Raw genomic sequence first — 23,764 nt, 5'->3', positions numbered from 1 at the left:
TCTTACTCACACAGCGACCTCGGTGCAAATTTTAGGACTAAAAATAATATTGTGAGGTGTCAGGTATTCAGAATAGACTGAAAATGAGTGTAAATTATGGTTTTTGAGGTTAATAATACTTTGGGATCAAAATGACCCCCAAATTCTATGATTTAAGCTGTTTTTTAGTGTTTTTTGAAAAAAACACCCGAATCCAAAACACACCCGAATCCGACAAAAAAAATTCGGTGAGGTTTTGCCAAAACGCGGTCGAACCCAAAACACGGCCGCGGAACCGAACCCAAAACCAAAACACAAAACCCGAAAAATTTCAGGCGCTCATCTCTACCATCTAGGAGTGGCACTGCAGTGTCACGCAGGATGTCCCTTCCAAAAAACCCTCCCCAAACAGCACATGACGCAAAGAAAAAAAGAGGCGCAATGAGGTAGCTGTGTGAGCAAGATTAGCGACCCTAGTGGCCGACACAAACACCGGGCCCATCTAGGAGTGGCACTGCAGTGTCACGCAGGATGGCCCTTCCAAAAAACCCTCCCCAAACAGCACATGACGCAAAGAAAAAAAGAGGCGCAATGAGGTAGCTGTGTGAGTAAGATTAGCGACCCTAGTGGCCGACACAAACACCGGGCCCATCTAGGAGTGGCACTGCAGTGTCACGCAGGATGTCCCTTCCAAAAAACCCTCCCCAAACAGCACATGACGCAAAGAAAAAAAGAGGCGCAATGAGGTAGCTGTGTGAGTAAGATTAGCGACCCTAGTGGCCGACACAAACACCGGGCCCATCTAGGAGTGGCACTGCAGTGTCACGCAGGATGTCCCTTCCAAAAAACCCTCCCCAAACAGCACATGACGCAAAGAAAAAAAGAGGCGCAATGAGGTAGCTGACTGTGTGTGTAAGATTAGCGACCCTAGTGGCCGACACAAACACCGGGCCCATCTAGGAGTGGCACTGCAGTGTCACGCAGGATGTCCCTTCCAAAAAACCCTCCCCAATCAGCACATGATGCAAAGAAAAAGAAAAGAAAAAAGAGGTGCAAGATGGAATTGTCCTTGGGCCCTCCCACCCACCCTTATGTTGTATAAACAAAACAGGACATGCACACTTTAACCAACCCATCATTTCAGTGACAGGGTCTGCCACACGACTGTGACTGATATGACGGGTTGGTTTGGACCCCCCCCAAAAAAGAAGCAATTAATCTCTCCTTGCACAAACTGGCTCTACAGAGGCAAGATGTCCACCTCATCTTCACCCTCCGATATATCACCGTGTACATCCCCCTCCTCACAGATTATCAATTCGTCCCCACTGGAATCCACCATCTCAGCTCCCTGTGTACTTTGTGGAGGCAATTGCTGCTGGTCAATGTCTCCGCGGAGGAATTGATTATAATTCATTTTAATGAACATCATCTTCTCCACATTTTCTGGATGTAACCTCGTACGCCGATTGCTGACAAGGTGAGCGGCGGCACTAAACACTCTTTCGGAGTACACACTTGTGGGAGGGCAACTTAGGTAGAATAAAGCCAGTTTGTGCAAGGGCCTCCAAATTGCCTCTTTTTCCTGCCAGTATAAGTACGGACTGTGTGACGTGCCTACTTGGATGCGGTCACTCATATAATCCTCCACCATTCTATCAATGTTGAGAGAATCATATGCAGTGACAGTAGACGACATGTCCGTAATCGTTGTCAGGTCCTTCAGTCCGGACCAGATGTCAGCATCAGCAGTCGCTCCAGACTGCCCTGCATCACCGCCAGCGGGTGGGCTCGGAATTCTGAGCCTTTTCCTCGCACCCCCAGTTGCGGGAGAATGTGAAGGAGGAGATGTTGACAGGTCGCGTTCCGCTTGACTTGACAATTTTGTCACCAGCAGGTCTTTCAACCCCAGCAGACTTGTGTCTGCCGGAAAGAGAGATCCAAGGTAGGCTTTAAATCTAGGATCGAGCACGGTGGCCAAAATGTAGTGCTCTGATTTCAACAGATTGACCACCCGTGAATCCTTGTTAAGCGAATTAAGGGCTGCATCCACAAGTCCCACATGCCTAGCGGAATCGCTCCCTTTTAGCTCCTTCTTCAATGCCTCCAGCTTCTTCTGCAAAAGCCTGATGAGGGGAATGACCTGACTCAGGCTGGCAGTGTCTGAACTGACTTCACGTGTGGCAAGTTCAAAGGGCATCAGAACCTTGCACAACGTTGAAATCATTCTCCACTGCACTTGAGACAGGTGCATTCCACCTCCTATATCGTGCTCAATTGTATAGGCTTGAATGGCCTTTTGCTGCTCCTCCAACCTCTGAAGCATATAGAGGGTTGAATTCCACCTCGTTACCACTTCTTGCTTCAGATGATGGCAGGGCAGGTTCAGGCGTTTTTGGTGTTGCTCCAGTCTTCTGTACGTGGTGCCTGTACGCCGAAAGTGTCCCGCAATTCTTCTGGCCACCGACAGCATCTCTTGCACGCCCCTGTCGTTTTTTTAAAAATTCTGCACCGCCAAATTCAAGGTATGTGCAAAACATGGGACGTGCTGGAATTTGCCCATATTTAATGCACACACAATATTGCTGGCGTTGTCCGATGCCACAAATCCACAGGAGAGTCCAATTGGGGTAAGCCATTCCGCGATGATCTTCCTCAGTTGCCGTAAGAGGTTTTCAGCTGTGTGCGTATTCTGGAAAGCGGTGATACAAAGCGTAGCCTGCCTAGGAAAGAGTTGGCGTTTGCGAGATGCTGCTACTGGTGCCGCCGCTGCTGTTCTTGCGGCGGGAGTCCATACATCTACCCAGTGGGCTGTCACAGTCATATAGTCCTGACCCTGCCCTGCTCCACTTGTCCACATGTCCGTGGTTAAGTGGACATTGGGTACAACTGCATTTTTTAGGACACTGGTGAGTCTTTTTCTGACGTCCGTGTACATTCTCGGTATCGCCTGCCTAGAGAAGTGGAACCTAGATGGTATTTGGTAACGGGGGCACACTGCCTCAATAAATTGTCTAGTTCCCTGTGAACTAACGGCGGATACCGGACGCACGTCTAACACCAACATAGTTGTCAAGGCCTCAGTTATCCGCTTTGCAGTAGGATGACTGCTGTGATATTTCATCTTCCTCGCAAAGGACTGTTGAACAGTCAATTGCTTACTGGAAGTAGTACAAGTGGGCTTACGACTTCCCCTCTGGGATGACCATCGACTCCCAGCGGCAACAACAGCAGCGCCAGCAGCAGTAGGCGTTACACGCAAGGATGCATCGGAGGAATCCCAGGCAGGAGAGGACTCGTCAGAATTGCCAGTGACATGGCCTGCAGGACTATTGGCATTCCTGGGGAAGGAGGAAATTGACACTGAGGGAGTTGGTGGGGTGGTTTGCGTGAGCTTGGTTACAAGAGGAAGGGATTTACTGGTCAGTGGACTGCTTCCGCTGTCACCCAAAGTTTTTGAACTTGTCACTGACTTATTATGAATGCGCTGCAGGTGACGTATAAGGGAGGATGTTCCGAGGTGGTTAACGTCCTTACCCCTACTTATTACAGCTTGACAAAGGGAACACACGGCTTGACACCTGTTGTCCGCATTTCTGGTGAAATACCTCCACACCGAAGAGCTGATTTTTTTGGTATTTTCACCTGGCATGTCAACGGCCATATTCCTCCCACGGACAACAGGTGTCTCCCCGGGTGCCTGACTTAAACAAACCACCTCACCATCAGAATCCTCCTGGTCAATTTCCTCCCCAGCGCCAGCAACACCCATATCCTCCTCATCCTGGTGTACTTCAACACTGACATCTTCAATCTGACTATCAGGAACTGGACTGCGGGTGCTCCTTCCAGCACTTGCAGGGGGCGTGCAAATGGTGGAAGGCGCATGCTCTTCACGTCCAGTGTTGGGAAGGTCAGGCATCGCAACCGACACAATTGGACTCTCCTTGTGGATTTGGGATTTCGAAGAATGCACAGTTCTTTGCTGTGCTGCTTTTGCCAGCTTGAGTCTTTTCATTTTTCTAGCGAGAGGCTGAGTGCTTCCATCCTCATGTGAAGCTGAACCACTAGCCATGAACATAGGCCAGGGCCTCAGCCGTTCCTTGCCACTCCGTGTGGTAAATGGCATATTGGCAAGTTTACGCTTCTCCTCCGACAATTTTATTTTAGGTTTTGGAGTCCTTTTTTTACTGATATTTGGTGTTTTGGATTTGACATGCTCTGTACTATGACATTGGGCATCGGCCTTGGCAGACGACGTTGCTGGCATTTCATCGTCTCGGCCATGACTAGTGGCAGCAGCTTCAGCACGAGGTGGAAGTGGATCTTGATCTTTCCCTAATTTTGGAACCTCAACATTTTTGTTCTCCATATTTTAATAGGCACAACTAAAAGGCACCTCAGGTAAACAATGGAGATGGATGGATTGGATACTAGTATACAATTATGGACGGGCTGCCGAGTGCCGACACAGAGGTAGCCACAGCCGTGAACTACCGCACTGTACTGTGTCTGCTGCTAATATATAGACTGGTTGATAAAGAGATAGTATACTCGTAACTAGTATGTATGTATAAAGAAAGAAAAAAAAACCACGGTTAGGTGGTATATACAATTATGGACGGGCTGCCGAGTGCCGACACAGAGGTAGCCACAGCCGTGAACTACCGCACTGTACTGTGTCTGCTGCTAATATATAGACTGGTTGATAAAGAGATAGTATACTCGTAACTAGTATGTATGTATAAAGAAAGAAAAAAAAACCACGGTTAGGTGGTATATACAATTATGGACGGGCTGCCGAGTGCCGACACAGAGGTAGCCACAGCCGTGAACTACCGCACTGTACTGTGTCTGCTGCTAATATATAGACTGGTTGATAAAGAGATAGTATACTCGTAACTAGTATGTATGTATAAAGAAAGAAAAAAAAACCACGGTTAGGTGGTATATACAATTATGGACGGGCTGCCGAGTGCCGACACAGAGGTAGCCACAGCCGTGAACTACCGCACTGTACTGTGTCTGCTGCTAATATATAGACTGGTTGATAAAGAGATAGTATACTCGTAACTAGTATGTATGTATAAAGAAAGAAAAAAAAAACCACGGTTAGGTGGTATATACAATTATGGACGGGCTGCCGAGTGCCGACACAGAGGTAGCCACAGCCGTGAACTACCGCACTGTACTGTGTCTGCTGCTAATATAGACTGGTTGATAAAGAGATAGTATACTCGTAACTAGTATGTATGTATAAAGAAAGAAAAAAAAACCACGGTTAGGTGGTATATACAATTATGGACGGGCTGCCGAGTGCCGACACAGAGGTAGCCACAGCCGTGAACTACCGCACTGTACTGTGTCTGCTGCTAATATATAGACTGGTTGATAAAGAGATAGTATACTCGTAACTAGTATGTATGTATAAAGAAAGAAAAAAAAACCACGGTTAGGTGGTATATACAATTATGGACGGGCTGCCGAGTGCCGACACAGAGGTAGCCACAGCCGTGAACTACCGCACTGTACTGTGTCTGCTGCTAATATAGACTGGTTGATAAAGAGATAGTATACTCGTAACTAGTATGTATGTATAAAGAAAGAAAAAAAAACCACGGTTAGGTGGTATATACAATTATGGACGGGCTGCCGAGTGCCGACACAGAGGTAGCCACAGCCGTGAACTACCGCACTGTACTGTGTCTGCTGCTAATATATAGACTGGTTGATAAAGAGATAGTATACTCGTAACTAGTATGTATGTATAAAGAAAGAAAAAAAAACCACGGTTAGGTGGTATATACAATTATGGACGGGCTGCCGAGTGCCGACACAGAGGTAGCCACAGCCGTGAACTACCGCACTGTACTGTGTCTGCTGCTAATATAGACTGGTTGATAAAGAGATAGTATACTCGTAACTAGTATGTATGTATAAAGAAAGAAAAAAAAACCACGGTTAGGTGGTATATACAATTATGGACGGGCTGCCGAGTGCCGACACAGAGGTAGCCACAGCCGTGAACTACCGCACTGTACTGTGTCTGCTGCTAATATATAGACTGGTTGATAAAGAGATAGTATACTCGTAACTAGTATGTATGTATAAAGAAAGAAAAAAAAACCACGGTTAGGTGGTATATACAATTATGGACGGGCTGCCGAGTGCCGACACAGAGGTAGCCACAGCCGTGAACTACCGCACTGTACTGTGTCTGCTGCTAATATATAGACTGGTTGATAAAGAGATAGTATACTCGTAACTAGTATGTATGTATAAAGAAAGAAAAAAAAACCACGGTTAGGTGGTATATACAATTATGGACGGGCTGCCGAGTGCCGACACAGAGGTAGCCACAGCCGTGAACTACCGCACTGTACTGTGTCTGCTGCTAATATAGACTGGTTGATAAAGAGATAGTATACTCGTAACTAGTATGTATGTATAAAGAAAGAAAAAAAAAACACGGTTAGGTGGTATATACAATTATGGACGGGCTGCCGAGTGCCGACACAGAGGTAGCCACAGCCGTGAACTACCGCACTGTACTGTGTCTGCTGCTAATATATAGACTGGTTGATAAAGAGATAGTATACTCGTAACTAGTATGTATGTATAAAGAAAGAAAAAAAAACCACGGTTAGGTGGTATATACAATTATGGACGGGCTGCCGAGTGCCGACACAGAGGTAGCCACAGCCGTGAACTACCGCACTGTACTGTGTCTGCTGCTAATATAGACTGGTTGATAAAGAGATAGTATACTCGTAACTAGTATGTATGTATAAAGAAAGAAAAAAAAACCACGGTTAGGTGGTATATACAATTATGGACGGGCTGCCGAGTGCCGACACAGAGGTAGCCACAGCCGTGAACTACCGCACTGTACTGTGTCTGCTGCTAATATATAGACTGGTTGATAAAGAGATAGTATACTCGTAACTAGTATGTATGTATAAAGAAAGAAAAAAAAACCACGGTTAGGTGGTATATACAATTATGGACGGGCTGCCGAGTGCCGACACAGAGGTAGCCACAGCCGTGAACTACCGCACTGTACTGTGTCTGCTGCTAATATAGACTGGTTGATAAAGAGATAGTATACTCGTAACTAGTATGTATGTATAAAGAAAGAAAAAAAAACCACGGTTAGGTGGTATATACAATTATGGACGGGCTGCCGAGTGCCGACACAGAGGTAGCCACAGCCGTGAACTACCGCACTGTACTGTGTCTGCTGCTAATATATAGACTGGTTGATAAAGAGATAGTATACTCGTAACTAGTATGTATGTATAAAGAAAGAAAAAAAAACCACGGTTAGGTGGTATATACAATTATGGACGGGCTGCCGAGTGCCGACACAGAGGTAGCCACAGCCGTGAACTACCGCACTGTACTGTGTCTGCTGCTAATATATAGACTGGTTGATAAAGAGATAGTATACTCGTAACTAGTATGTATGTATAAAGAAAGAAAAAAAAACCACGGTTAGGTGGTATATACAATTATGGACGGGCTGCCGAGTGCCGACACAGAGGTAGCCACAGCCGTGAACTACCGCACTGTACTGTGTCTGCTGCTAATATAGACTGGTTGATAAAGAGATAGTATACTCGTAACTAGTATGTATGTATAAAGAAAGAAAAAAAAAACACGGTTAGGTGGTATATACAATTATGGACGGGCTGCCGAGTGCCGACACAGAGGTAGCCACAGCCGTGAACTACCGCACTGTACTGTGTCTGCTGCTAATATAGACTGGTTGATAAAGAGATAGTATACTCGTAACTAGTATGACTATAAAGAAAGAAAAAAAAACCACGGTTAGGTGGTATATACAATTATGGACGGGCTGCCGAGTGCCGACACAGAGGTAGCCACAGCCGTTAACTACCGCACTGTACTGTGTCTGCTGCTAATATAGACTGGTTGATAAAGAGATAGTATACTACTAATATTATATATACTGGTGGTCAGGTCACTGGTCACTAGTCACACTGGCAGTGGCACTCCTGCAGCAAAAGTGTGCACTGTTTAATTTTAATATAATATTATGTACTCCTGGCTCCTGCTATAACCTATAACTGGCACTGCAGTAGTGCTCCCCAGTCTCCCCCACAATTATAAGCTGTGTGAGCTGAGCAGTCAGACAGATATATAATATATATAGATGATGCAGCAGACTGGCCTGAGCCTGAGCAGTGCACACAGATATGGTATGTGACTGACTGAGTCACTGTGTGTATCGCTTTTTTCAGGCAGAGAACGGATATATTAAATAAACTGCACTGTGTGTCTGGTGGTCACTCACTATATAATATATTATGTACTCCTGGCTCCTGCTATAACCTATAACTGGCACTGCAGTAGTGCTCCCCAGTCTCCCCCACAATTATAAGCTGTGTGAGCTGAGCAGTCAGACAGATATATATAATATTATATATAGATAATAGATGATGCAGCACACTGGCCTGAGCCTGAGCAGTGCACACAGATATGGTATGTGACTGAGTCACTGTGTGCTGTGTATCGCTTTTTTCAGGCAGAGAACGGATTATAAAGTAAACTGCACTGTCCTCACTAGTAAACTCTCTCCACTCAGTCTCTACACTTCTACAGTAACAGTACTCCTCCTAGTCAGCTCCAGTAAATCTCTCTCAGTCTCTTATAATCTAAATGGAGAGGACGCCAGCCACGTCCTCTCCCTATCAATCTCAATGCACGTGTGAAAATGGCGGCGACGCGCGGCTCCTTATATAGAATCCGAGTCTCGCGATAGAATCCGAGCCTCGCGAGAATCCGACAGCGTCATGATGACGTTCGGGCGCGCTCGGGTTAACCGAGCAAGGCGGGAAGATCCGAGTCGCTCGGACCCGTGAAAAAAAACATGAAGTTCTGGCGGGTTCGGATTCAGAGAAACCGAACCCGCTCATCTCTAATTAATACTATATTTATCCTTTATGTCACCTGAAATAGTGACTCCTAGATCCCTTTCCTCCTCAGTAGTTTCCAGTATAGCACCATTAATACTATATTTATCCTTTATGTCACCTGAAATAGTGACTCCTAGATCCCTTTCCTCCTCAGTATTTTCCAGTATAGAGCCATTAATACTAGATTTATCCTTTATGTCACCTGAGATAGTGACTCCTAGATCCCTTTCCTCCTCAGTAGTTTCCTGTATAGTGCCATTAATATTATATTTATCCTTTATGTCACCTGAAATAGTGACTAATAGATCCCTTTCCTCCTCAGTAGTTTCCAGTATAGTGCCATTAATACTATATTTATCCTTTGTCACCTGAAATAGTGACTCCTAGGTCCCTTTCCTCCTCAGTAGTTTCCAGTATAGTGCCATTAATACTATATTTATCCTTTATGTCACCTGAAATAGTGACTAATAGATCCCTTTCCTCCTCAGTAGTTTCCAGTATAGTGCCATTAATATTATATTTATCCTTTATGTCACCTGAAATAGTGACTAATAGATCCCTTTCCTCCTCAGTAGTTCCCAGTATAGTGCCATTAATACTATATTTATCCTTTGTCACCTGAAATAGTGACTCCTAGGTCCCTTTCCTCCTCAGTAGTTTCCAGTATAGTGCCATTAATACTATATTTATCCTTTATGTCACCTGAAATAGTGACTAATAGATCCCTTTCCTCCTCAGTAGTTCCCAGTATAGTGCCATTAATACTATATTTATCCTTTATGTCACCTGAAATAGTGACTCCTAGATCCCTTTCCTCCTCAGTAGTCCCCAGTATAGCGCCATTAATACTATATTTATCCTTTATGGCACCTGAAATAGTGACTCCTAGATCCCTTTCCTCCTCAGTAGTTTCCAGTATAGCACCATTAATACTATATTTATCCTTTATGTCACCTGAAATAGTGACTCCTAGATCCCTTTCCTCCTCAGTAGTTTCCAGTATAGAGCCATTAATACTATATTTATCCTTTATGTCACCTGAAATAGTGACTAATAGATCCCTTTCCTCCTCAGTAGTTCCCAGTATAGTGCCATTAATACTATATTTATCCTTTATGTCACCTGAAATAGTGACTCCTAGATCCCTTTCCTCCTCAGTAGTTCCCAGTATAGCGCCATTATTACTATATTTATCCTTTATGTCACCTGAAATAGTGACTCCTAGATCCCTTTCCTCCTCAGTAGTTCCAGTATAGTGCCATTATACTATATTTATCTTTATGTCACCTGAAATAGTGACTCCTAGATCCCTTTCCTCCTCAGTAGTTTCCATTATAGTGCCATTAATACTATATTTAGCCTTTATGTCACCTGAAATAGTGACTCTAGATCCCTTTCCTCCTCAGTGGTTCCCAGTATAGTGGCTTTGATACTATATATAGCCTTTGGGTTTTTGAGACCCAAGTGCATGATTTTGTATTTTGTAGTATTAAACTGTAGTTGCCACACTCTTGACCTTTCTTCTAGTCTACCTAGATCCTCAGTCATTTGTTTTACACCTCCCGGTGTGTATACCCTGTTGCATACCTTTGTGTCATACTTGGTATAAACAGGTATTACATACAGTACACTCTAAACATCCTCTTCTCATCACTTGAATTTTAGAAGTCATGCATTATGTTTGCTTACAACATACTGTGATCTGAGTTTAGGCTTTAGCATATGAATACAAATGTTTTTTTTCTCCAAATTAATGAAATAGCTTGAAATTTACTAGTTTTCCATGCACAATGGTGATATTGATGAAAGTCTGCCCACAATATGACGGCAGGGTCTTATAATGGTCCAACAAAGATCCATCCAGAAGACGATCAATATCAGGACAGTTGGGGAAGGCACTCATAAGATAATTTGTGCGGATATCTTCCAACCATGAGGTCACTGTTGGTATGGCCCACAGCTGGATCTTGTGCAAACGGCACATATGTGTGTGTAGCTAAGTTGGATTTGATGGAAGGGTTTTAAGGTTTTTATGGAAGTCTATGCTGTAGAAAAGAGGCAGATGTCCAGGAATAAGCTAACGTATTAGCAGCAAATATTATCATATTCGCATTTTCATGAAATTAAGGATCCACTTTATATGGGAAAGGCTGCAAATTTGGCAATTATGTACTGGGGTTTCCCATGCCCCCAACACATAGCCAGATTAAGGTGGAGGCACAGGGCATACTGTACAGCGGGTCCCCTCTGTTAGGGGGCCCCCTTGCCAGAGAGCACTGACATCTCAGCTTTCCCTCTTGTGCAGCAGCAGAACCAGACAGCCAAATTGTAAGCAGGACAGTATACAGTGCAAGAAGAGATAACGGAGAAACAGGTTTCATGAGCTACCAATGTTCATGAGCTACCAATGGAGCTTCTGAACCAGAGGAGAGATAAGAGGGCAGAGAGAGCTGTAAGTGACACAGGGATCCCAGCTTCTCCTTACCATCTAGGTGCCTGAGGAATCCCGCCTGGATGTAAGAGGGAATTCCAGGTAGAGAGCACTTTGCTCCTCCTGAAATGGATCATGTTGGGAGGTGTGCACAATCTAGTAAACATCCCCCTGCCCCCGGGGCCCCCTTGCCTTAAGTGACCTGCCCCCCCCCCCCCCCCAAGGCTTAATCCGGCTCTGCCCCAACAGTGCAGGATTTCCATCTTTGGTAACAGGTGGGCTAGTAAAAAAACAGATAAGTCATTCTTTCTTAGTCTTCCTTATGCCTCCTGAATGTTTAAGCCCACCAGGTGTATGAGGCTCATTTGTAGTTTAGCAGAGTAAAATAGCTCATAAGCATACTGGATGGTTAGGAGGGTCTCTAAAGAGTATTTCTGCCATTTCATGTCTACGTCCGTCTCCATAGTAATGCATTCATTAGTCTAGTTATCCAATTTCAGAACTGCATATACAGTACTAAGTTCAGGAGCGATGTACAATTTATAGAACACATTGAATTTTCTCATCGGGTTTAATAGAGACATTCGCAATTTTCAACCCGGCTTTTGCCCCTATTTTTTTTTTTTTACATTTAAATGTTAATGTACTTTTGAAGTCTACCGAGTCCTTAGTTACAAAATAAATCCAATATACAGCAAACTAGGAAATTGTGTTAAATGTACATTATTGTACAACTGCAAATTTGCCAAATCTTGAGGGACGTGCAGTACAAAACGGAGACGGAGGAAATGTCTACATTTAAAACAACCTGCATATATTCGGCACAGTTATTACAAAGCCATTCAGCTGACTGTGGGAGAGAGCAGATGACTAGGGATGCAATCTGCATGCGTATGTGCAACATTTCCCCTATATTTCCTAGGAGAATCGCACGTGATTATGTTCTGAAGAAAGAAAAAAGAGCAGAATGGGTAAAGCAATTAAGCAAAGAAGAAACTCATATCTAACCTAAGCCCAGAATGTTGGTATAATTACATATATCTCTAGGGTTCTAAGCTCAATTGTTATTGAACTACAAGTCCAAGATGTTTATCCAAGACACTGTCACACCTATTTTTGCAAGGGAAGGCATGCTGAGAATTGCAGTTCAATAATGCCGCTGGCATGGAACCAGACACGTCCGCTCACTGGCATGCCTAGAAAGCCAAGGGAAGGCCAAGATATATTGCCCAAAAGATAATAAAAATACCAAAAAATTTTGTACCTCTTATGTTCAACAGGTGGTGTAAAAAAATGCTGTGTAAATTGTGCATTGTAGATGTGTCCCCTAACATCTGCCATCAATATGCCATATGGCACGAGACTCCGAGACTCCATCCTTTGCTTTACATTTTGCTTCTTAGTTGTATTGCATATGCAGCGAAACACCACTCACAGTGTACCAGAGATGCCGGGCTGCGGCTTTAACCCCACAGGAACTGGGTTTAAACCAGTGACGTGCGGTGAGGTCAATGGCTGGGGAGGCACCAAGTGAAACCCTGTACTCAGGGCCAGATATAAGACGGGGGGTGGATAAAGTGTGCTCCCAGGGGCCTTCACACATTGGAGTCCCCCACACTGCAGCAAATATTGCCCTGATCTGGCATGCCGACCATCAGGGACTATTCCCACTTACGACTAGAGATGAGCGGGTTCGGTTTCTCTGAATCCGAACCCGCACGAACTTCATGTTTTTTTTCACGGGTCCGAGCGACTCGGATCTTCCCGCCTTGCTCGGTTAACCCGAGCGCGCCCGAACGTCATCATGACGCTGTCGGATTCTCGCGAGGCTCGGATTCTATCGCGAGACTCGGATTCTATATAAGGAGCCGCGCGTCGCCGCCATTTTCACACGTGCATTGAGATTGATAGGGAGAGGACGTGGCTGGCGTCCTCTCCGTTTAGAATAGATTAGAGAGACACTTGATTTACTAATTTTGGGGAGCATTAGGAGTACTCAGTACAGTGCAGAGTTTTGCTGATAGTGACCACCAGTTTTATTTATAATCCGTTCTCTGCCTGAAAAAAGCGATACACAGCACACAGTGACTCAGTCACATACCATATCTGTGTGCACTGCTCAGGCTCAGGCCAGTGTGCTGCATCATCTATTATCTATATATAATATTATATATATCTGATTATCTGTCTGACTGCTCAGCTCACACAGCTTATAATTGTGGGGGAGACTGGGGAGCACTACTGCAGTGCCAGTTATAGGTTATAGCAGGAGCCAGGAGTACATAATATATTATATAGTGAGTGACCACCAGACACACAGTGCAGTTTATTTAATATATCCGTTCTCTGCCTGAAAAAAGCGATACACACAGTGACTCAGTCAGTCACATACCATATCTGTGTGCACTGCTCAGGCTCAGGCCAGTGTGCTGCATCATCTATATATATTATATATCTGTTTGACTGCTCAGCTCACACAGCTTATAATTGTGGGGGAGACTGGGGAGCACTACTGCAGTGCCAGTTATAGGTTATAGCAGGAGCCAGGAGTACATAATATTATATTAAAACAGTGCACACTTTTGCTGCAGGAGTGCCACTGCCAGTGTGACTAGTGACCAGTGACCTGACCACCAGTATATATAATATTAGTAGTATACTATCTCTTTATCAACCAGTCTATATTAGCAGCAGACACAGTACAGTGCGGTAGTTCACGGCTGTGGCTACCTCTGTGTCGGCACTCGGCAGCCCGTCCATAATTGTATATACCACCTAACCGTGGTTTTTTTTTCTTTCTTTATACATACATACTAGTTACGAGTATACTATCTCTTTATCAACCAGTCTATATATTAGCAGCAGACACAGTACAGTGCGGTAGTTCACGGCTGTGGCTACCTCTGTGTCGGCACTCGGCAGCCCGTCCATAATTGTATATACCACCTAACCGTGGTTTTTTTTTCTTTCTTTATACATACATACTAGTTACGAGTATACTATCTCTTTATCAACCAGTCTATATATTAGCAGCAGACACAGTACAGTGCGGTAGTTCACGGCTGTGGCTACCTCTGTGTCGGCACTCGGCAGCCCGTCCATAATTGTATATACCACCTAACCGTTTTTTTTTTTTCTTTCTTTATACATACATACTAGTTACGAGTATACTATCTCTTTATCAACCAGTCTATATATTAGCAGCAGACACAGTACAGTGCGGTAGTTCACGGCTGTGGCTACCTCTGTGTCGGCACTCGGCAGCCCGTCCATAATTGTATATACCACCTAACCGTGGTTTTTTTTTCTTTCTTTATACATACATACTAGTTACGAGTATACTATCTCTTTATCAACCAGTCTATATATTAGCAGCAGACACAGTACAGTGCGGTAGTTCACGGCTGTGGCTACCTCTGTGTCGGCACTCGGCAGCCCGTCCATAATTGTATATACCACCTAACCGTGGTTTTTTTTTCTTTCTTTATACATACATACTAGTTACGAGTATACTATCTCTTTATCAACCAGTCTATATATTAGCAGCAGACACAGTACAGTGCGGTAGTTCACGGCTGTGGCTACCTCTGTGTCGGCACTCGGCAGCCCGTCCATAATTGTATATACCACCTAACCGTGGTTTTTTTTTCTTTCTTTATACATACATACTAGTTACGAGTATACTATCTCTTTATCAACCAGTCTATATATTAGCAGCAGACACAGTACAGTGCGGTAGTTCACGGCTGTGGCTACCTCTGTGTCGGCACTCGGCAGCCCGTCCATAATTGTATATACCACCTAACCGTGGTTTTTTTTTCTTTCTTTATACATACATACTAGTTACGAGTATACTATCTCTTTATCAACCAGTCTATATATTAGCAGCAGACACAGTACAGTGCGGTAGTTCACGGCTGTGGCTACCTCTGTGTCGGCACTCGGCAGCCCGTCCATAATTGTATATACCACCTAACCGTGGTTTTTTTTTCTTTCTTTATACATACATACTAGTTACGAGTATACTATCTCTTTATCAACCAGTCTATATATTAGCAGCAGACACAGTACAGTGCGGTAGTTCACGGCTGTGGCTACCTCTGTGTCGGCACTCAGCAGCCCGTCCATAATTGTATATACCACCTAACCGTGTTTTTTTTTTCTTTCTTTATACATACATACTAGTTACGAGTATACTATCTCTTTATCAACCAGTCTATATATTAGCAGCAGACACAGTACAGTGCGGTAGTTCACGGCTGTGGCTACCTCTGTGTCGGCACTCGGCAGCCCGTCCATAATTGTATATACCACCTAACCGTGGTTTTTTTTTCTTTCTTTATACATACATACTAGTTACGAGTATACTATCTCTTTATCAACCAGTCTATATATTAGCAGCAGACACAGTACAGTGCGGTAGTTCACGGCTGTGGCTACCTCTGTGTCGGCACTCGGCAGCCCGTCCATAATTGTATATACCACCTAACCGTGGTTTTTTTTTCTTTCTTTATACATACATACTAGTTACAAGTATACTATCTCTTTATCAACCAGTCTATATATTAGCAGCAGACACAGTACAGTGCGGTAGTTCACGGCTGTGGCTACCTCTGTGTCGGCACTCGGCAGCCCGTCCATAATTGTATATACCACCTAACCGTGGTTTTTTTTTCTTTCTTTATACATACATACTAGTTACGAGTATACTATCTCTTTATCAACCAGTCTATATATTAGCAGCAGACACAGTACAGTGCGGTAGTTCACGGCTGTGGCTACCTCTGTGTCGGCACTCGGCAGCCCGTCCATAATTGTATATACCACCTAACCGTGTTTTTTTTTTCTTTCTTTATACATACATACTAGTTACGAGTATACTATCTCTTTATCAACCAGTCTATATATTAGCAGCAGACACAGTACAGTGCGGTAGTTCACGGCTGTGGCTACCTCTGTGTCGGCACTCGGCAGCCCGTCCATAATTGTATATACCACCTAACCGTGGTTTTTTTTTCTTTCTTTATACATACATACTAGTTACGAGTATACTATCTCTTTATCAACCAGTCTATATATTAGCAGCAGACACAGTACAGTGCGGTAGTTCACGGCTGTGGCTACCTCTGTGTCGGCACTCGGCAGCCCGTCCATAATTGTATATACCACCTAACCGTGGTTTTTTTTTCTTTCTTTATACATACATACTAGTTACGAGTATACTATCTCTTTATCAACCAGTCTATATTAGCAGCAGACACAGTACAGTGCGGTAGTTCACGGCTGTGGCTACCTCTGTGTCGGCACTCGGCAGCCCGTCCATAATTGTATATACCACCTAACCGTGGTTTTTTTTTCTTTCTTTATACATACATACTAGTTACGAGTATACTATCTCTTTATCAACCAGTCTATATATTAGCAGCAGACACAGTACAGTGCGGTAGTTCACGGCTGTGGCTACCTCTGTGTCGGCACTCGGCAGCCCGTCCATAATTGTATATACCACCTAACCGTGGTTTTTTTTTCTTTCTTTATACATACATACTAGTTACGAGTATACTATCTCTTTATCAACCAGTCTATATATTAGCAGCAGACACAGTACAGTGCGGTAGTTCACGGCTGTGGCTACCTCTGTGTCGGCACTCGGCAGCCCGTCCATAATTGTATATACCACCTAACCGTGGTTTTTTTTTCTTTCTTTATACATACATACTAGTTACGAGTATACTATCTCTTTATCAACCAGTCTATATATTAGCAGCAGACACAGTACAGTGCGGTAGTTCACGGCTGTGGCTACCTCTGTGTCGGCACTCGGCAGCCCGTCCATAATTGTATACTAGTATCCAATCCATCCATCTCCATTGTTTACCTGAGGTGCCTTTTAGTTGTGCCTATTAAAATATGGAGAACAAAAATGTTGAGGTTCCAAAATTAGGGAAAGATCAAGATCCACTTCCACCTCGTGCTGAAGCTGCTGCCACTAGTCATGGCCGAGACGATGAAATGCCAGCAACGTCGTCTGCCAAGGCCGATGCCCAATGGCATAGTACAGAGCATGTCAAAACCAAAACACCAAATATCAGTAAAAAAAGGACTCCAAAACCTAAAATAAAATTGTCGGAGGAGAAGCGTAAACTTGCCAATATGCCATTTACCACACGGAGTGGCAAGGAACGGCTGAGGCCCTGGCCTATGTTCATGGCTAGTGGCTCAGCTTCACATGAGGATGGAAGCACTCAGCCTCTCGCTAGAAAACTGAAAAGACTCAAGCTGGCAAAAGCACCGCAAAGAACTGTGCGTTCTTTGAAATCCCAAATCCACAAGGAGAGTCCAATTGTGTCGGTTGCGATGCCTGACCTTCCCAACACTGGACGTGAAGAGCATGCGCCTTCCACCATTTGCACGCCCCCTGCAAGTGCTGGAAGGAGCACCCGCAGTCCAGTTCCTGATAGTCAGATTGAAGATGTCAGTGTTGAAGTACACCAGGATGAGGAGGATATGGGTGTTGCTGGCGCTGGGGAGGAAATTGACCAGGAGGATTCTGATGGTGAGGTGGTTTGTTTAAGTCAGGCACCCGGGGAGACACCTGTTGTCCGTGGGAGGAATATGGCCGTTGACATGCCAGGTGAAAATACCAAAAAAATCAGCTCTTCGGTGTGGAGGTATTTCACCAGAAATGCGGACAACAGGTGTCAAGCCGTGTGTTCCCTTTGTCAAGCTGTAATAAGTAGGGGTAAGGACGTTAACCACCTCGGAACATCCTCCCTTATACGTCACCTGCAGCGCATTCATAATAAGTCAGTGACAAGTTCAAAAACTTTGGGTGACAGCGGAAGCAGTCCACTGACCAGTAAATCCCTTCCTCTTGTAACCAAGCTCACGCAAACCACCCCACCAACTCCCTCAGTGTCAATTTCCTCCTTCCCCAGGAATGCCAATAGTCCTGCAGGCCATGTCACTGGCAATTCTGACGAGTCCTCTCCTGCCTGGGATTCCTCCGATGCATCCTTGCGTGTAACGCCTACTGCTGCTGGCGCTGCTGTTGTTGCCGCTGGGAGTCGATGGTCATCCCAGAGGGGAAGTCGTAAGCCCACTTGTACTACTTCCAGTAAGCAATTGACTGTTCAACAGTCCTTTGCGAGGAAGATGAAATATCACAGCAGTCATCCTACTGCAAAGCGGATAACTGAGTCCTTGACAACTATGTTGGTGTTAGACGTGCGTCCGGTATCCGCCGTTAGTTCACAGGGAACTAGACAATTTATTGAGGCAGTGTGCCCCCGTTACCAAATACCATCTAGGTTCCACTTCTCTAGGCAGGCGATACCGAGAATGTACACGGACGTCAGAAAAAGACTCACCAGTGTCCTAAAAAATGCAGTTGTACCCAATGTCCACTTAACCACGGACATGTGGACAAGTGGAGCAGGGCAGGGTCAGGACTATATGACTGTGACAGCCCACTGGGTAGATGTATGGACTCCCGCCGCAAGAACAGCAGCGGCGGCACCAGTAGCAGCATCTCGCAAACGCCAACTCTTTCCTAGGCAGGCTACGCTTTGTATCACCGCTTTCCAGAATACGCACACAGCTGAAAACCTCTTACGGCAACTGAGGAAGATCATCGCGGAATGGCTTACCCCAATTGGACTCTCCTGTGGATTTGTGGCATCGGACAACGCCAGCAATATTGTGTGTGCATTAAATATGGGCAAATTCCAGCACGTCCCATGTTTTGCACATACCTTGAATTTGGTGGTGCAGAATTTTTTAAAAAACGACAGGGGCGTGCAAGAGATGCTGTCGGTGGCCAGAAAAATTGCGGGACACTTTCGGCGTACAGGCACCACGTACAGAAGACTGGAGCACCACCAAAAACTACTGAACCTGCCCTGCCATCATCTGAAGCAAGAAGTGGTAACGAGGTGGAATTCAACCCTCTATATGCTTCAGAGGTTGGAGGAGCAGCAAAAGGCCATTCAAGCCTATACAATTGAGCACGATATAGTAGGTGGAATGCACCTGTCTCAAGTGCAGTGGAGAATGATTTCAACGTTGTGCAAGGTTCTGATGCCCTTTGAACTTGCCACACGTGAAGTCAGTTCAGACACTGCCAGCCTGAGTCAGGTCATTCCCCTCATCAGGCTTTTGCAGAAGAAGCTGGAGGCATTGAAGAAGGAGCTAAAAGGGAGCGATTCCGCTAGGCATGTGGGACTTGTGGATGCAGCCCTTAATTCGCTTAACAAGGATTCACGGGTGGTCAATCTGTTGAAATCAGAGCACTACATTTTGGCCACCGTGCTCGATCCTAGATTTAAAGCCTACCTTGGATCTCTCTTTCCGGCAGACACAGGTCTGCTGGGGTTGAAAGACCTGCTGGTGACAAAATTGTCAAGTCAAGCGGAACGCGACCTGTCAACATCTCCTCCTTCACATTCTCCCGCAACTGGGGGTGCGAGGAAAAGGCTCAGAATTCCGAGCCCACCCGCTGGCGGTGATGCAGGGCAGTCTGGAGCGACTGCTGATGCTGACATCTGGTCCGGACTGAAGGACCTGACAACGATTACGGACATGTCGTCTACTGTCACTGCATATGATTCTCTCAACATTGATAGAATGGTGGAGGATTATATGAGTGACCGCATCCAAGTAGGCACGTCACACAGTCCGTACTTATACTGGCAGGAAAAAGAGGCAATTTGGAGGCCCTTGCACAAACTGGCTTTATTCTACCTAAGTTGCCCTCCCACAAGTGTGTACTCCGAAAGAGTGTTTAGTGCCGCCGCTCACCTTGTCAGCAATCGGCGTACGAGGTTACATCCAGAAAATGTGGAGAAGATGATGTTCATTAAAATGAATTATAATCAATTCCTCCGCGGAGACATTGACCAGCAGCAATTGCCTCCACAAAGTACACAGGGAGCTGAGATGGTGGATTCCAGTGGGGACGAATTGATAATCTGTGAGGAGGGGGATGTACACGGTGATATATCGGAGGGTGAAGATGAGGTGGACATCTTGCCTCTGTAGAGCCAGTTTGTGCAAGGAGAGATTAATTGCTTCTTTTTTGGGGGGGGTCCAAACCAACCCGTCATATCAGTCACAGTCGTGTGGCAGACCCTGTCACTGAAATGATGGGTTGGTTAAAGTGTGCATGTCCTGTTTTGTTTATACAACATAAGGGTGGGTGGGAGGGCCCAAGGACAATTCCATCTTGCACCTCTTTTTTCTTTTCTTTTTCTTTGCATCATGTGCTGATTGGGGAGGGTTTTTTGGAAGGGCCATCCTGTGTGACACTGCAGTGCCACTCCTAGATGGGCCCGGTGTTTGTGTCGGCCACTAGGGTCGCTAATCTTACTCACACAGTCAGCTACCTCATTGCGCCTCTTTTTTTCTTTGCGTCATGTGCTGTTTGGGGAGGGTTTTTTGGAAGGGACATCCTGCGTGACACTGCAGTGCCACTCCTAGATGGGCCCGGTGTTTGTGTCGGCCACTAGGGTCGCTAATCTTACTCACACAGCTACCTCATTGCGCCTCTTTTTTTCTTTGCGTCATGTGCTGTTTGGGGAGGGTTTTTTGGAAGGGACATCCTGCGTGACACTGCAGTGCCACTCCTAGATGGGCCCGGTGTTTGTGTCGGCCACTAGGGTCGCTAATCTTACTCACACAGCTACCTCATTGCGCCTCTTTTTTTCTTTGCGTCATGTGCTGTTTGGGGAGGGTTTTTTGGAAGGGCCATCCTGCGTGACACTGCAGTGCCACTCCTAGATGGGCCCGGTGTTTGTGTCGGCCACTAGGGTCGCTAATCTTACTCACACAGCTACCTCATTGCGCCTCTTTTTTTCTTTGCGTCATGTGCTGTTTGGGGAGGGTTTTTTGGAAGGGACATCCTGCGTGACACTGCAGTGCCACTCCTAGATGGGCCCGGTGTTTGTGTCGGCCACTAGGGTCGCTAATCTTACTCACACAGCTACCTCATTGCGCCTCTTTTTTTCTTTGCGTCATGTGCTGTTTGGGGAGGGTTTTTTGGAAGGGACATCCTGCGTGACACTGCAGTGCCACTCCTAGATGGGCCCGGTGTTTGTGTCGGCCACTAGGGTCGCTAATCTTACTCACACAGCTACCTCATTGCGCCTCTTTTTTTCTTTGCGTCATGTGCTGTTTGGGGAGGGTTTTTTGGAAGGGCCATCCTGCGTGACACTGCAGTGCCACTCCTAGATGGGCCCGGTGTTTGTGTCGGCCACTAGGGTCGCTAATCTTACTCACACAGCTACCTCATTGCGCCTCTTTTTTTCTTTGCGTCATGTGCTGTTTGGGGAGGGTTTTTTGGAAGGGACATCCTGCGTGACACTGCAGTGCCACTCCTAGATGGGCCCGGTGTTTGTGTCGGCCACTAGGGTCGCTTATCTTACTCACACAGCGACCTCGGTGCAAATTTTAGGACTAAAAATAATATTGTGAGGTGTCAGGTATTCAGAATAGACTGAAAATGAGTGTAAATTATGGTTTTTGAGGTTAATAATACTTTGGGATCAAAATGACCCCCAAATTCTATGATTTAAGCTGTTTTTTAGTGTTTTTTGAAAAAAACACCCGAATCCAAAACACACCCGAATCCGACAAAAAAAATTCGGTGAGGTTTTGCCAAAACGCGTTCGAACCCAAAACACGGCCGCGGAACCGAACCCAAAACCAAAACACAAAACCCGAAAAATTTCAGGCGCTCATCTCTACTTACGACACCCATAAAGTGGGAATTGAACCTGTGGTGACTGCAGCAAGCCCACAAGGGGATTGTTGCACTCGTGACCCCCCCCCCCAATGGCATTCCGCCGCCGGGATGCCGGCATCAGTATGCTGTGTCCTGACCGCCGGTCACACAATACACACTCATACAAATAGCTCTCCTTCCTCACACAGATCCCCCATACATATAGCCCTCCCCTCCTCACACAGACCCTGCACAAACACGACTCTCCCCACTCATTTAGATCCCCATAATATAGCCACCCCCCCCTTACACTGCTCTTTCCCTAATATAGCTCTCCCCACTCACTCAGATCCTCCCTACGCACTCAGGGTAGGGTGGATGGGGGTCTGTGACTGATTGCAGAGCCGGATTGAGGTCCCATGGCAAGATATTATTTTGTGGCCCCTATAGACATATCTCTCTGTCTATGTGTATAATATATATCTTAGTAAATGATAGGTGCTCCGTCCTGGATTGTATTTAGAGGAAAAATGTCATATAACTCAAATAATTCCACAGCACTCAATTGCTGCAACACATCTTGAAAATAGGTCTGGCAATAATAGCAGGACACAAGTCTTCTCCCACTGCTGTAAAGTAATAAACATTACCTGCTTTGTAGGACTGCATAGCTGGCGATATTCATCCTCCCTACATCTGCAGGCGACTGGAGGGGGTGGGAATGGGATGGATTCATCATCTGCACTGTAGCAATGATATGGTGGAGATAACTTTGACCTGCACACCATAGAATGTTCTCCTCTGAGTCCTGTACTGCATGAGAGCACTGCAGTGCCCTAAGTGCGGCCGCAGCGCTGTCATTGACAGCGGCTGCTGATGGAGTCAGATCCAGAAGGAAGTGCTTGCAATGGTATCCTGGCGGTCCATCCGGCTCATTCGGGCCGCGGGTGACCAGCCAGAGAGAGACTGCATAGGCTGCTGCTGTACCAGCCACGGGAAGTGTGTAGTAGGAATGGGTGGCACAGCGGAGCGGGGACGACGCCTCCTCAGCCCGGCACCGTCCTGCAATGCTGGTCCTTCAGGTAATCCGGATTGGCGGCCGTGACAGTGGAGCAATGGAGGTGCCCCTTGAGGCTGGAGCCCGGTGGCAACCGTCTCAGAGACTTCCGCCACTGGGTCAGGCTCCCACCACCAGGAGTGCGGAGACAAGGGTAATGAGGAGAGGGAGGTGATTACTGATGCCGCTGGGTATGGGTGATTGGACCAGTGGATCCAGCACTGGTTCCGCTGTCCAATCACATCTGTCCCTGTCAACGAGGCACTTATATTAGTGCCGCTTTCTCCACTTTTTTCAATGGGCTTTTACAGCCCAGTGCTTGGCCACGCCCCCCGCATTATCCCCATTCCCGTTGTCAACGGGAGGCACTGTTACCAGTGCCTCCTAAACTAATTAAATGTAGTAAAATGATTAGAATAATATAACGAAGATACTTATGACACAGAATATGTGTAATAAGTATCTTCTTTGTATTATTTTAACCATTAATGACAGGGGAGGCACTGCCTCCCCTGACTGCACGTCCCTGGTTTAAACACGGACAAATTGGCAGATGAAGCACAACAGAACTTGGCGTGAGAAAAAGCGGCGTTATAGCACGTCATATACAGATGCAGCCTCATTCACACTAGAGATGA

The sequence above is a fragment of the Pseudophryne corroboree genome, chromosome 11 (assembly GCF_028390025.1).
Source record: "Pseudophryne corroboree isolate aPseCor3 chromosome 11, aPseCor3.hap2, whole genome shotgun sequence".
NCBI lineage: Eukaryota > Metazoa > Chordata > Amphibia > Anura > Myobatrachidae > Pseudophryne > Pseudophryne corroboree.
This window is presented reverse-complemented; position numbering follows the sequence as displayed.